Source organism: Candoia aspera, chromosome 4, assembly GCF_035149785.1.
Source record: "Candoia aspera isolate rCanAsp1 chromosome 4, rCanAsp1.hap2, whole genome shotgun sequence".
In the NCBI taxonomy this organism is placed as follows: Eukaryota; Metazoa; Chordata; class Lepidosauria; order Squamata; family Boidae; genus Candoia; species Candoia aspera.
Genome location: NC_086156.1, coordinates 110,672,331 through 110,686,565, shown reverse-complemented (window position 1 = coordinate 110,686,565; position 14,235 = coordinate 110,672,331).

Here is a 14,235-nt window from a genome sequence, read left to right as displayed (position 1 = left end):
ACAGAGAAAAGGTTATAATCTCCTACAGTCTCGAAATTTGTACAGTATATGGCCAAATATTGGCATGTAAACCCTTCCTTTCTATTTACATATTTCCCATATCCAGTCTGTTTCTTCAGTAGTGCACAAGGAATATATTTCAGGAGCAGAATGAGATGTTACTGCCTTCATTGAATGCAGGGAAATGTTTACTGGAATATGGGACAACCTGATTTCTTTCAGTGGTCCTATCTTCTGTCCAACCATTTATCATCCATCCACCACATATGCTCCTTCACTGCTTCATGCCCACAGCTGAAGTCAGTCAGGAGATAAGAACCCACACACACTATCCTTTTTCCATCTAGCCTCATTATTTCAAAAGACCTGATATGTTTAGCATATCTTTCTATGGGGGCGGGGCTGTCAAGTAGTTTAACTGATATGCAATTGAAGTCAAGACCCTGTCTTCTCAAGGTTGCCCACTGAGGACACAACTTCAGTCTTTTTCACACAGACACACTTCTGCTGTTGCATATTCCTGCCTCAAGCTTAAACTTGCCTAAATATCTTTTTTTTTTTTTTACAGTGTCTGCCGGCTATCAATATCCAATGGATGAGTCGATTTGCAATGCTCCTCAACTGTAAAAACAGTTGTTTAATATACACACTAGAGCTGAAATTAAATTTCACCCACATTCCACATACAGCAAGTTTACAGCTCTAGGTTTTTGACACTTTGCTATTTCCGGTCCTTATTTCTGAAGCCGAAAGGCACACGCAGAAAAATAATGATGCATTTATAAGTCAGATTAGAGATTTTTGCATCTTACCACTCAACCCATCCTGGATTTCCTTAAGTATTCACAATCTTCCCTCTGTTTCTCAGCACATATACACAGTATATATTGTAGACTTACTAAAATATTCAGATTATACTGATGGAAAAGGAGTTCCCTTACAACCTATCACCAGCCCCAAACAAGCAACTGATCAAACACACAATTTTCAGTTTAAAATAGTTTCCTATGTTCTAACTGTCATCTTTTAATCCAGCCTTCTGTAAACTGGTACTCTGTAGATCTGTTGGAAAACAGGCCCTGGGTTCTGGGTTAATTCTGGGAATTGTAGTCCCAATACCTCGGGCACTTGACTGGGAGAAACTGGTTAGTCTATTTTTCTACTCTTTCAAATCTTTTACTTATCCTTACAACTACTGTTCCAAATATATACAAGCAAATACTCACAGTTTCGAAAGATCAGTTCACCAGCATCAGAGCGTGATAGAGTTGGGTTTACACCTTGGTGTAAAAGCTTAACAATCAGTTGCCACCTTCCACTGGCTAAGCGATAGCCTTTCAGATTCTGAAAGTCTGTCCGATTTTAACCTTCTCCCTTATATAGCCTTTCTTGAAGGAACTGCTGGACATGACATTCTTCCAGCTTGAAAAAGATAAAAGAGGAAAATCTTGGGAGATTGGAGATCCTAACACTAATTAAATCACCATGGGATGAAATGTTTAATTAAAGCTTTCTGAAGAGTGCCAAAAGTTTGAGACCAACTTTGCTAATGATTAAAAGGGAAAATATTTTGTCTCAGTAGGATAAACCACTAATAGTGTTCAGAGGTTCATCTCACCTTCTCTGAAGTGAAGATTAGTTAATATTATGACCCCAGGCATGAAAATATAAAGCAAGGGAAAGAAATCTCCCATCCCCCCATCTGTTTAAAGTTTTCATTCCTTGCTTCCTTTTTGGCCATGAAGGACATGGTCAACCCACCCTATCTTTTTTTATTATAAATTCCCCAATACTCCTCTGCTATATTGGGGAGTTGAAAGAATATTCCCCGAACGAGGTAGCAGAAGGCTCTCTCCGTAAATGAAGATAAAGTGACTTTTTATAAACAATGTATAAACACCAGCTGTCATAGGACTTTTCCTATGACAGCTGGTGTTTGATGGGGGATTGGAAGGGAGTGGTCTCTCCCCAACTGGACAGGACTTCTGAGAAAAATATTAAAATTACTCAAGGCAAATGTACTGGAGCTAACAAAACAACATGGACATGTAGTTATTTGGGGGGGGGAGGTTATCACCACACAAAAGGGAACAGTAAATGCAGAATCAAATTCTGCCTTTGCTAAACAGCATATGTGGCCTGTCTCTGGAATTGGCAAAGCATAAGGACTAGAAACTTATGTTTCTAGGACAATTGGTTTTCTTCTAGTGGATCATTTTGAAATTATACTTTACATCATGGAAAAGTCTCGATTTTAACCATTGTCAAGGGGAGAAATTCTTCCTGCTTGTTCCCCTCCCCACCCCAGAATTCATTCAGTTTGATGAAGGAGAATTTGCTTCTCCAAAGGAGAACATTTCAGAGAGGGACAAGATGTTTCTGCCTGGTTTGGGTGGGGATGTGCAATGCTTCAGATAGGAATTCAGAAAACATGCTTTGTAGTGGGGGAGATGTTGCAGATCCCTCCCCACCCACCTACCCACAACAGGGAATCCCACAAAAAGAGGCAGTTGCTTTAATGGGTCTCAGTAGTGGCTGTGTTGATGTTCCTCATGTGCTCTGAGATTTTGAAGTCTCTCCACAAGTCACTGCTTAGTTGTATTATTTAAGGCTGCCAAGAATTATCAAATACATTATTCATTATACAAATACATTTGTCAGTGTGTTAACTGCAGGGAAATTTCATTTAATTTTAATTCTATTGACTTGACATTCAGTCCAGTATGAGTCTTACCTTGGCCCCACCTGCTACTTTGTCCTAATCCTCCTCACTTTTTGCAGCATGCTACTTGAAGGACAAAATTTTTGCTTTGATTTTTGAAGAATGTTTTAATTGTTGTTGTATTGTTTTATTTGTTGAGTCACATTTGGGTGGCCATTTAAATTTGATAAATGAAATAAAAATCACCCTTGCCTGGGAAAAAGTTGTACATCATTGCAGAAAGGGACAATGGTTCAAGGAGCCATAAAGTGTTGCCAATTAAGCTTTTGGACTATTGCCACATCCACACAGCCTTCTCGCCCTGGCATGAAGACAACCAGGGGACATGTCTGCATGCCACGTGTGTCTCATGGCTCAAGGTGCTCCATCCTGGAAGTTATGTTTTCCCTCTTATCCTGATTCAAAGTCTTCCATCTGGACAATCCATGGAGCATGGAGAAGGTGGCTTGAGATGATGCAGTTGATGGGAGTGGTGGTGATCTTGGCCCTAATTGGTCCAGCAGGTCTGCTGTGGGACCACCCACTTCCATCTACTTTCTGGACCTGGCAACTGTTCTGCAGTGCTGGTTTGGCTATGTGGGAGATCAGAGCCCAGATACTTAATAATGTATGTATTAATGAACAAATGTAACAAAATATTTTTGAAGAGAGTCAGAAGTCTTCACTTGGTGGGGGGAGGAAACAAGACCAAATAAAAGTCTGGTTTCTGCTCCATTTCAGCATAAGCCCCCCAGATATCCCCAGATTAAACTACAAAACAAAAAGGCTGTTGGAAATTCTGGCAAATCCAGCATGCCTCATTTGCATGTGAATTGACATGTAAATTAAGTTGTCCCACAATGCAACTCTGAGGAAGCTGTTTGTTGCCACTCCCACTTCCTCTTCCTTCCTCTCCACCAGAAGCAAGCACATGGATGTGTGCTGCTTTCCTCCATTCTGGGCACCATGTGGTGGGCCTGGAGTTCCCCTTTCTTCCAGGCAGCTCTTGGCAGCTGTAGGGCTGAGAGTTTAGAGCAAAACTCTAAGTATTTAGAAAGGAAAGAAGAACAAAGGAACTTCATCTTTTCCACCAAGATGGATGTAACAGAAGCAACAATAAAGTCAGTAAGAAATTCTTTTTCTTCTTAACCTAATATGTCGAAGTGTGCCAGGCCACTAAATTGGCTTCAGGAAGAAGGAGAAGAGGTGGAAGAACAGCATCACAGCACTTTGGATTTTCTTAGCACCTACTGTAGATAAGACACCAGCAGGAAACAACAGAGTTGTAAAATGCACAGGGAAGTTGAAAACACACACCCCAGAACAGTGTTTCTCAACCTCGGCAAGTTTAAGATGGGTGGACTTCAACTCCCAGAATTCCCCAGCCAGCTGGGGAATTCTGGGAGTTGAAGTCCACCCATCTTAAACTTGTCAAGGTTGAGAAACACTGCCCCAGGAGAAGACACTGACAAGCTACTTCCATATTGCTTGGGTTAGTGATTAAGGTGCTGAGAGAAATGGTGAGATCTAGTCCTGCCTTAGGCACAGAAGCCAGCTGGGTGACCTTGGGCCAGTCACTCTGTCTCTATCCAACCCACCTCACATGCTGGCATATTATGTACACCACCTTGAGTTGTATAAAATAAAGGCAGGATCTAAATCTCCTAGACCAATACAAATAAGCGCATATCATGGCCAAGAAAACGACAGTGGATGCACCCAGGAAGCCCCAGAGCATCAAGCAAACCTGAGCACAGCTTGACCACACCTTGCTTTGCTCCTCTGATTGTTGTTGCTTATTCGTTCAGTCACTTCCAACTCTTCGTGACTTCATGGACCAGCCCACACCAGAGCTTCCTGTCGGTCGGCAACACCCCCAGCTCCCCCAGGAACGAGTCCGTCACCTCTAGAATATCATCCATCCACCTTGCCCTTGGTCGGCCCCTCTTCCTTTTGCCTTCCACTCTCCCCAGCATCAGCATCTTCTCCAGGGTGTCCTGTCTTCTCATTATGTGGCCAAAGTATTTCAGTTTTGCCTTTAATATCATTCCCTCAAGTGAGCAGTCTGGCTTTATTTCCTGGAGGATGGACTGGTTTGATCTTCTTGCAGTCCAAGACACTCTCAGGATTTTCCTCCAACACCACAGTTCCAAAGCATCGATCTTCCTTCTCTCAGCCTTCCTGATGGTCCAGCTCTCGCAGCCATATGTCACTACGGGGAGCACCATTGCTTTAACTATGCGGACCTTTGTTGTCAGTGTGAGGTCTCTGCTCTTGACTATTTTACCGAGATTTGTCATTGCTCTTCTCCCAAGGATTAAGCGTCTTCTGATTTCCTGACTGCAGTCAGCATCTGCAGTAATCTTCACACCTAGAAATACAAAGTCTTTCACTGCTTCTACATTTTCTCCCTCTATTTGCCAGTTATCAGTCAAGCTCCTCTGATACTCAGCTTTAAAAATGAGCTCAAAGCAATAACTAAAGTAATTGCAAAATGTGATACAAATAATCCATCTGCTAAACGCACGACCCAAATGCAATTCATCAGGCTACTAAAAGGTGAAGCCACATGCTTTGCCACTCCAAAAAAAAATGTCTCTCTCTTTCTTTCTGTCTCTAAGAATTGCTCCTAAATCCTGCAGTCTGGGCCCACCCTGAGGTCCCAGCTGAGCTCTAGTGATTTGCCTTCTTTCTCAACCCCTCCTGTTACCTCCAGAATCCCTTCCCCTCTCCAAAACAGAAGTCAGTGCTTTCATCTGGCCAGGCTCATTCATCCTTCTCCCACCACCCAGCCCCCTCCTGCTCTGCTTTCAGCTCCTCCATGTCCCAATGCTGTGCAGCCCAGAAGGGGAGGGGGGGGAATGGCAGAAGACAATGCAAAATGGGGGGAGAGAGATGGGATGGCCGGAAGGGAACGGGCGGGGGGGACCCACACTCCAGGCGAGGCAGGCAGGAGAAGACAGAGAAATCAAAGGCAAGTTAGATTCACATCTCTGTTACATTCAGCCAATTTGTAGGCCCCCTGGAAACCAGGGGCCGCTAAAGAGATGGGTCAAATCCAGAGGAACAAAGAGGGGGAGGAAGAGAAAAAAGAGACAGAGAGACAGATGTACATGTGAGGCCTTCATAAGGATTTGAATCTGGATTTGCCCACCTTGCGTAGGCTAGTCCCAGCCTTCTTCCCCTACATCCCTTTGCAAAGTTCAGCCTTTCACAGGATGCTTTAAGCATCCTTAAATGCATCAAATGTTTCCTCCAGGTGTTCCACCTTGAAAAGATTTTGCAGGTCCTGGCTGGGCATCTGCAAAGCAGGAGAAACTCCCCTCTTCAATTGGGTTATTAGCTTCCCCCTTCTTCTGCCCTGGCCCTGGGGACACGTTCAAGGAAGGCCTCCAGCAATGTAAATCAAGATGGACTTGATCATGATGCATATTTGACATCAAGCCATAGTTATCTCTGGCAGCATTTTGGGTAATAAACAAAAGAAAGACCAACAAGACATTTTGGAAAAGGATCTGTTTGACATGGATACTACTCTGGTTTACGTTTTCTTGTGACTGCATACCCTAACCCTCCAATACCAAAATGCAGGGGTTCTTCATTGCAGTCATTTTTAACAAGCAGGGAAAAGAAAATAACCAGATTGCAGGCATTATTCACGAGCACCGATAACATACAGAGAATTAAAATCCTGATATTCCTTCCTCAGAAGCGAACATAAAATGAGAAGCAATGTAAGATATCCATCAATTTACTGTGTTTTGCAGAACCTATTTACGAGTTTATCTTGAAGAAACCATATTTTATTATTTATGTATGGATTAGATTTGAATCTTCCCTTTTTCACAAATTTACCTTTAGGACAGTTTATAATATATTACAAAAACATTTATTATTTTATTGACATAAGCAGAAAACCCACTCAACACAGCAATCTTTCATTATTGGGCATAGATTCTACTTCCTTTAGGTTCTGCAATCCCAGGCTGACAAACAATGCAGACAATTCTTTCAAAATGGGAGAAATCAGGGCATCCATTGGGTAAAAACAATGGGATAACTGCCCCCCCATCTCAGACTCCATGTCAATAACTCTCATGGGGAAGGGGGAGATCCAACAAACATCATCTACATGTAATATTTTTACCATCTGTTCATTCAGTGAATATCACAGTTGTTAAAGGTAAAGGTAAAGGTTTCCCTTGACATTAAGTCCAGTCGTGTCTGACTCTAGGGGGCAGTGCTCATCTCCGTTTTGAAGCTGAAGAGCCGGCGTTTGTCCGTAGACACTTCCTCCGTGGTCATGTGGCCGGCATAACTACACGGAACGCCTTTACCTGCCCACCGAAGCGGTACCTATTAATCTACTCACATTTGCATGTTTTCGAACTGCTAGGTTGGCAGGAGCTGGGACTAGCAACGGGAGCTCACCCCGTCACGCGGATTCGAACCGCTGACCTTCCGATTGGCAAGCTCAGCAGCTCAGCAGTTTAACCCGCAGCACCACTGCGTCCTTTTTATCACATGGGATTTATCACAGTTGTTAGGCTGGCTATTTTTTGATGATTCAAGTTCTAACTAGGAAATCAAGAATTGTTGCCATCCTATGCAGGAAGTTACAAGCAAGGTAGTTTTTTGTAGCAAGATACCAAGCCAGTCGTATGAAGGCCAGTAGATTTAAAACAGGGATCTCGTGAATCCCTTTGCTGTGGTTCCAAGTTGCTAAAATCCCTACTGGTATTATAGTTGACTTTTTCTTCCAAAGTCTTTGAACTTCAGTTTGCCAATCCCAATCGTTCGTTACTTTTTCCATTTGTTTTTCATCAATTCAACTATTTCCTGGAATTACTATCTCTACAACTTCTTTTCCTTTTCAGTAACACTAATGTCAGGTATGATGTGCTTCAGGTGTCCATCTGCATTTTAAAATCCCATGTGAGCTTGACATCTTCATTTTCTAAAACTTTCCTGGGTGTGGGGTCCCAGCAGTTTAACAGGAAAGCCAACATTTCTGCATAAATTCCAGTGCATGGTTTTTGAAACTCTAATGTGACATTGCTTATATAGTACTCAACTTGAGCAATTTTGCTACAGCCATTAACACAGTATCCACAATTTCAGCTTTGATCTTGCTAGATTGGCATTTGCCACCTTCTTAAATATGTATAATTTTAGCTTTTTTTGTTTGCATTGCCTGTTCTTGTTCTGCCCTGATTGTTCCTTCAGATTCTTCTTAAGAAATCCAGTTTTCAGCCATGGCTGAATATTTGTTCCATCTTTTCTGGCTTGGGAGGTGTTCAGCTTTCATTTTAAAGCAACATCTGTTCTTTTAAACTGTTTATTTTAAGTATTATCTTCCTTTTGAGGGCTGAAAAGCAGAATATGATGTCTTATTCAATAACGAATGAAGGACAGAAGATGCAGTGCTAAACATACTTACCTTCTAAAGGTTGTAGAATTTACTTCCAAGTAAACATACTTAAAATCATGCCACAAGACCAATGAAGAATTAGTCAATTTCTGCCATTGCTTAGATTTATTCTTAATCCTTAATCCTTCCCTGGATTTTGACTGTCTTCAGTTACAAGGAGCAAAGGAAAAAATTAAGAGATTCTGTCATTTGTGCCGTTGCTTTATAGGGAGGAAATAAATGGAAAATTGCTCTTTTTTATTGTTTGCTCCCTTTTCTATTTTCTTTCTGTTTCTAAAGGTTGAGTTTTTTTCCCCATTTAGTTCTTCTAACCTTGGAGATTCAGGTAACTCTCAAGTTAGCAAGTGAAGAGGTGGCAAGATGGAGGGAGGGAAGGAAGGAAGGAAGGAAATCACTGCTCTTCCTATTTTTCATGGCAGATTTGCAGATCGTGCTTGGTCTCCATCCCACTGCCCCTCAAAATCTTCACTCCACCACACACAGAAATATCATCTCAATGAGGCCCAGTTCCCCCCTCCCAACCCACTGAAGTAAAAGTCTTTACGCCTTTGTGCTGTGGATTCATTAACATTCCCCCAGCGAGCTTCTCCAAGGATTTTACTTTTGTAGCTCTGGGGGGAGGTCAAAAGGCCACAGGGAAGAGGTAAAAAGGAGGCAGGAGTGGGGGGGGGGAATCAAAGATGCTGGCTTCCAAAGGGGGATGGAAGAACGGACGGAGGGTGGCTGCGTGATGCTGCTGGTGCTGCACAGGATGGCTGGGGATGTTTGCCTGGGGTGAATGGAAAGCCGGAAGGGAAGGGGGAAGGGAGGAAGGGAAGGGAAAGAAGGAAGGAATAGAGAAGGAAAATTAAAAAATAGAATAGGAAGTAAGGGAAAGAAGAAGGAGAAGAGAGGGGCAAGAAAAAGAAAGAAAGTAAAGGAGAGGGAGAGGGGGAGGGGGAGGGGGAGGGAGGGAGGTTGAAGAGAGTGGTTCTGAGAAGAAGCCCCTCTCATTTTAAGCTCTGTTTTTTTTTCCCAAGCATGCAAAATAAAATAGTGTAGGTATGAACACACGACCTCCTCATACATCCATACCTCCAGTGCATACACAGACAAAAACCATGGCATGCCCTCTTGTGGCAATTTTAAGTATAACCCATTTTTCTGGCATAATAAATACCAAATGCCACTACTGTAGTCAAAGACCGTTGAGGGAGGAAAGTGATAGATAACAGCAATGGTTATTGGATGGATGGATGCCCCCTTAGTGCAGGACCTCACCCAGGTGACAAATCCAGCCCCAGCACTGACCCCTGGAGTTAATTCTGGGAATGCTCCAAAAATAGAGCTTGTCCCTCCAGGGATCAAATGATGTACGGAATCCAAAGGGGTCTTCACGGACAGGGACCAGCACTGCATAGCTGAGAGCTTGAGGCTGCAGAGCAAGTGGTAGCACCTGATGGGCCATCGATGGGCTCGGGTGCTAAGTGGAGTCAGATTGGGTGAGGTATTGGATGGGACACCCCCAGGACATTCCAGGGCTGTAGGCTGGAGTGACGCTTGAGCAAATCCATCAGAAGCAGGTAATGACAAACCACTCAAGACAACCTAACAGAAGGGCAAGGGCAGTTAGACCACAAGGTTTCAAACCTCGGCTCCCTTGATATTCCGAACCCCGTGACCTCTCAGCAGCCTACAGAACTACAGTACTCCTTCATTTTTACAGTCAGCTTGTTATCACAAGGTTCAGAAAAGGCTGATCACATTTCCTTAAGCAATACAAATTATTGCCATTTCACAGGTTGAGAAATGTGAGGCTCAGCAGAGCCCAAGCCAAACAAGTTGAAGAATCACACAACTTGGCAAGGAATGGTCTAGGTTTCTAATCCAAGCACTACCCACCGAACCACAGGACCAAGTCTCTCTTAAAGGACCAACGTTTTCTTTCGCTTTGGGCTGATTCACACCCAGATGGGAGGGATAGATTTCTATAGATAATGCTAGGCAGCAACTTTTACTTCCCATGCTGGCTTGGATGATATGGGTATAATCCACATTGTTGAGAAGGACTATTTGCAAAAGATTTTGAAGAAACAAGAGCCAGAATCTAATCCTGGTAAGATTCAGGAGGAGGAGGAAGATACAAGCCAAATCCATCACCTTAATTTTGCGGGCGTGGATTTTCAAAGAAGAAAGTTAAGGGTCCAATGAGAGCCAATCAATCAGACCTCAAGCTGAATCTCACCTGCTCTGGGGGTGGGATGCAAGTGGATGAGGAGCTTAAAAAAATGATTATGCTTGGCCACACTGATAGAAACAAGAGGAAGAAAACGGATAAGGGGGATGGATGAAATCCAAGAGCTTGTGAGAACAGCCCTGGAAGCTGGTTATTACTTTTTTAAAAATAATTTTATTAAAATTTTAAAAAAGAAAGATGAAAACTAACAAAAACTAATTAGAATAAAGAAAAGAAAAGACAAAACCAAAAGGGCAGAAAAAAGAAAAGAAAGAAAATATAAAGAGCTACCTTCTGATTTTCTTTATAGCAGTTATAAGTATAAATTTACCTCTTACTCTATGGCTACAGCATGACTCTCAATTTTTCTACAATCGATTCTTTTTTCTACTCATCAAAACCATAAATCATAAGTTCATTTTTTTTCATTCCTGTTTCACACAAAAGGTCGATAAGGGGTTTGGAAGTTGCTTATTACTAAAAACAGGCTGAGTTGATGGGCATTTGTCCACGCCATCCCCAGGAGATGAGCCCCATTCATGGGCACTAACTCAACTTTCCAACTTGATTTTCTTCCCCTCACTCACCTTACCCCCATAAATTTAAGAATTATTACAAAGTGGGAAGGCATCTCAGTTCATTCCACTTCTAACAAAAAGTCCTGGTTGGCTTTCTTCCAGCTCAGGGGTATCTGCATCAGAGAGAGCCGAATGGATTTTTGATGATTTCCAAGGACTGGGGAAACACCCGGGGAGGAAAGAGTTAAAGGTGCCCTTTCCTCCTCCTCCCCCCACCCCAATCCCTTCTAGTACAAAAGACGAGTGTACAGAAAGATTAAGAGTTTTGCTTTTACAATGAGGGACACAAAGGAGGGGAGGCGTGTCCCCTGAGAATTGAGTGTGAAAGGGGAAGAGGAGGGGGGGGGTCCCTGGCAGGAGGAATCCCATTCCTGGGAGAGTGCAATCAGGGGGTCCCTGGCTCCCCACCAAAGAGAGAAACTTGGGGTCCCCTCCCCTGCAGGGATGTCTCGGAGAAAACAGCGCAATCCGCAGCAGCTCGTCTCTGACTGCCAAGGGTTCCCGGCCTCTGAGAACGGTGGGTGCCCGAAGAGGGGGGATTTGGGGTGAGGAGGGGTGAAAAGGGGGGCCCCCGGGAAGTTTGGGCAGGTGCCATGGGGGGGGTGGCAGCAAGAGTGAGAAATTGTATGGCGGGGGGGGGGGAATATGTCAAGAGCCGGGCAGCAGGGAAAGTTTAGAGAGGAAGGGGTGGAAAGAGTTTTATGCTTTTGCCTTACTCAAGCTTCGTCTCCCCACCCCTAACATAACTAACTAAAAGAATGTTCTTAGGAAACTTAAAGTTTGCTTAATTGCGCAAACTTTGCTAGAATTGCTGGAATTCCTTCTTGCCTACTGAGGTGCTCAAGAATATGGGTCTAGGTGGATACATTCAGAATGCCTTCCCAAAAGCCCACACCACTGGCATGCAAATATTTTGTTCCTCTCTCTGTTTCTTTTTTATCCACCCTCCTACACACAGACACCCCGATATCTGTGCAGTGATTGCCTTTTGAGTCATTAAGCCTCAGTCAGAAGTCCAACTAACGGTTGGGGGTTTAATATTTATGACACCCTCCTTCATGCTGGAGGCAGTTCTTTAATGGAGATGTGGACCTTTCCTTTGAAAAGCCTCAAGTAGTTGATGAGTGACCTTTTAATAAAATGACCAGAAGCTTTCCAACTTCAGGGACAGCTGTCCACATCTGGCAAGGAGAGGGCAGAATTGGGAAAAGAGAAACAGCTTTTAGCCTAAGATCATCAAATGGATTGGCAGCCAAACCCTCTTTGGAGTCATGATTCAAGATGCAAAACTCTTCTGTTTTTCCCACCCTTCTGAAGCACCTCTAATCATCTGTTAGTATACAGTTGCCAGAACACACATACCTGCTAATGGATATTAGCCAGTTCAGATCAAAACTCCAGAAGGCTCAAGGAACTGAGCCAAACTGCATTATGTAAGACAAAACAAGGAAGCAGACATGCAGGAAAGGAGCAAAGTTAGCCACTGCATGATCTGGTGTAGGGAGAGTTAATCCTGACTCATCATTTTCCCCAGGTTTATGTCCCTTTAGTTCCTCAAAAGAAAGGGACTAGTTGTGTTCACCCAGAGCCCTAAACCACAACTACGGTTAACAAAGCATATAACATCCTAATCACCCCCCACACCCCACTCGATCCCCGACCTTGATGGCTGCTAAGACATAAGCAAGACATCATTTGGTGGGTTGTCGTTCTGAAAAATGTTATGATGCACAGGGGTGGGCAGCATAGCGGGTGTCTGTAGGACTGTAGCTGTGGCCAGGCAGTCGACATAATGTCGTTGCACACCTATTCACACCCTCATTTTGTTGCCACCCCAAGTGCACTCTACTTATCTTAGCAGCCAAAGTACACTCTTTCCAAGTAAACACCAGCACCCAGATTATGCCCAGCCTTTTCCAACCGCAACCCCCACCCCCACCACCCCGCTTTCTACAAGTACTCATAAATTCCTCCACTGCACAGTCTATCCTGCATTCGTTCTGTTTTCCACGTTCCTGGTGCAATCAAAAGCCTAGACAATTTCCACGCTTGCCTGCATTCCTAAGACTTAGAAGATGATCAGGCACATATGCATTCTGTCACACTCCCTCACCCCCATATTTTTGCCACACACTGCCTCTTTTCTCTTGCCTCCCCGGCTATTTGTGCTGTTGCTAAGTAACTCACCAAGTGCAAGATAGTTTCTCTTGTGTTAAGTTAGATCTTTCTTCCCCCCCCCCACCTCCTAGTTTTGTTTTGGGGGGTTTTTTGCTTTTGCTGGTGACAATTGCATTGGATTGTCTCCGGTCCAGCTTCCCCAGACGAAGAGAGAAAAACAAGAAGGGAGGGGGTAGAAAACAAGCAAATTGCAATTTGTTCCTCTGGGCCAAAGAACAACTTTGAGCTGCAATGTAAAAAATTGTGCAGAAAGCGCCCCCACCCCCACCCCCCGGATCTGCATGAGGCCCCCTGAAACCTCCAAGTCAGCCCTGGAACACCTTCAAATGTTGCCTCCAAAGTTTAATTTTTAATTTAACTGGGGGAATTATTAAATACATTAACTCTATTTAATTAACTTTATGCAATTTGGACAGAAAATAGATGAGATGGGATGGAGATTTTTGCTCTAGCCCCACTCACATTTCCGGAAAATGAGTAACTGCCCCCTGATGGAGACTTAAGGTTCTGGCCTTTGGGGCAAGTGTGTGTTTGAGCTCCAAAAGAGTTCAGGTTGGGGAAGGTTAATTTAAACTGAGAGAAATTGGATCGTAATAAAACAAGGAAGGTTTTTCAAGACAAGCAGGTTTACTGCACCCAAGCCTTCATTAGCAACCTTCATCCAATGCTGTATTGATTTGGTGGGTTCACACCCTGTTCTAAGCCATCCTGTTGCCCGCTTAGCCTTGGTTGAGTGGATTTGGTGAACCCAGCCAGTGATGGTTTATTCCATAAACCCTAATTAAACAAGCTTTGTACAATATGTCAGCTTGTCAGTCTGTTAGCATTTAGTCCATTTCCATCACTACCCGCCTTGGCCAAAACATCCCAACACTGAGGAAAGACACTCATCTGTGAAGCCCACCAAAACCTAATAAATGCAAACACGGTTTTCCCGCTGCTGTGACTGTTCAATTTGTACAGCCAGTTCAACCACTTTTTCTACAGTTGTGATGCTTAGGAAACAGTATCGTTAATGGCCTGCTGAGGTTGATCCTTGTATGGGAATGGGAATCTGTATACTTGAGGCAGAGATGATGTCGCCATTCCATGGCATCTCTGATGGTCAGAATTTTCTGATGGTGTCAAATCG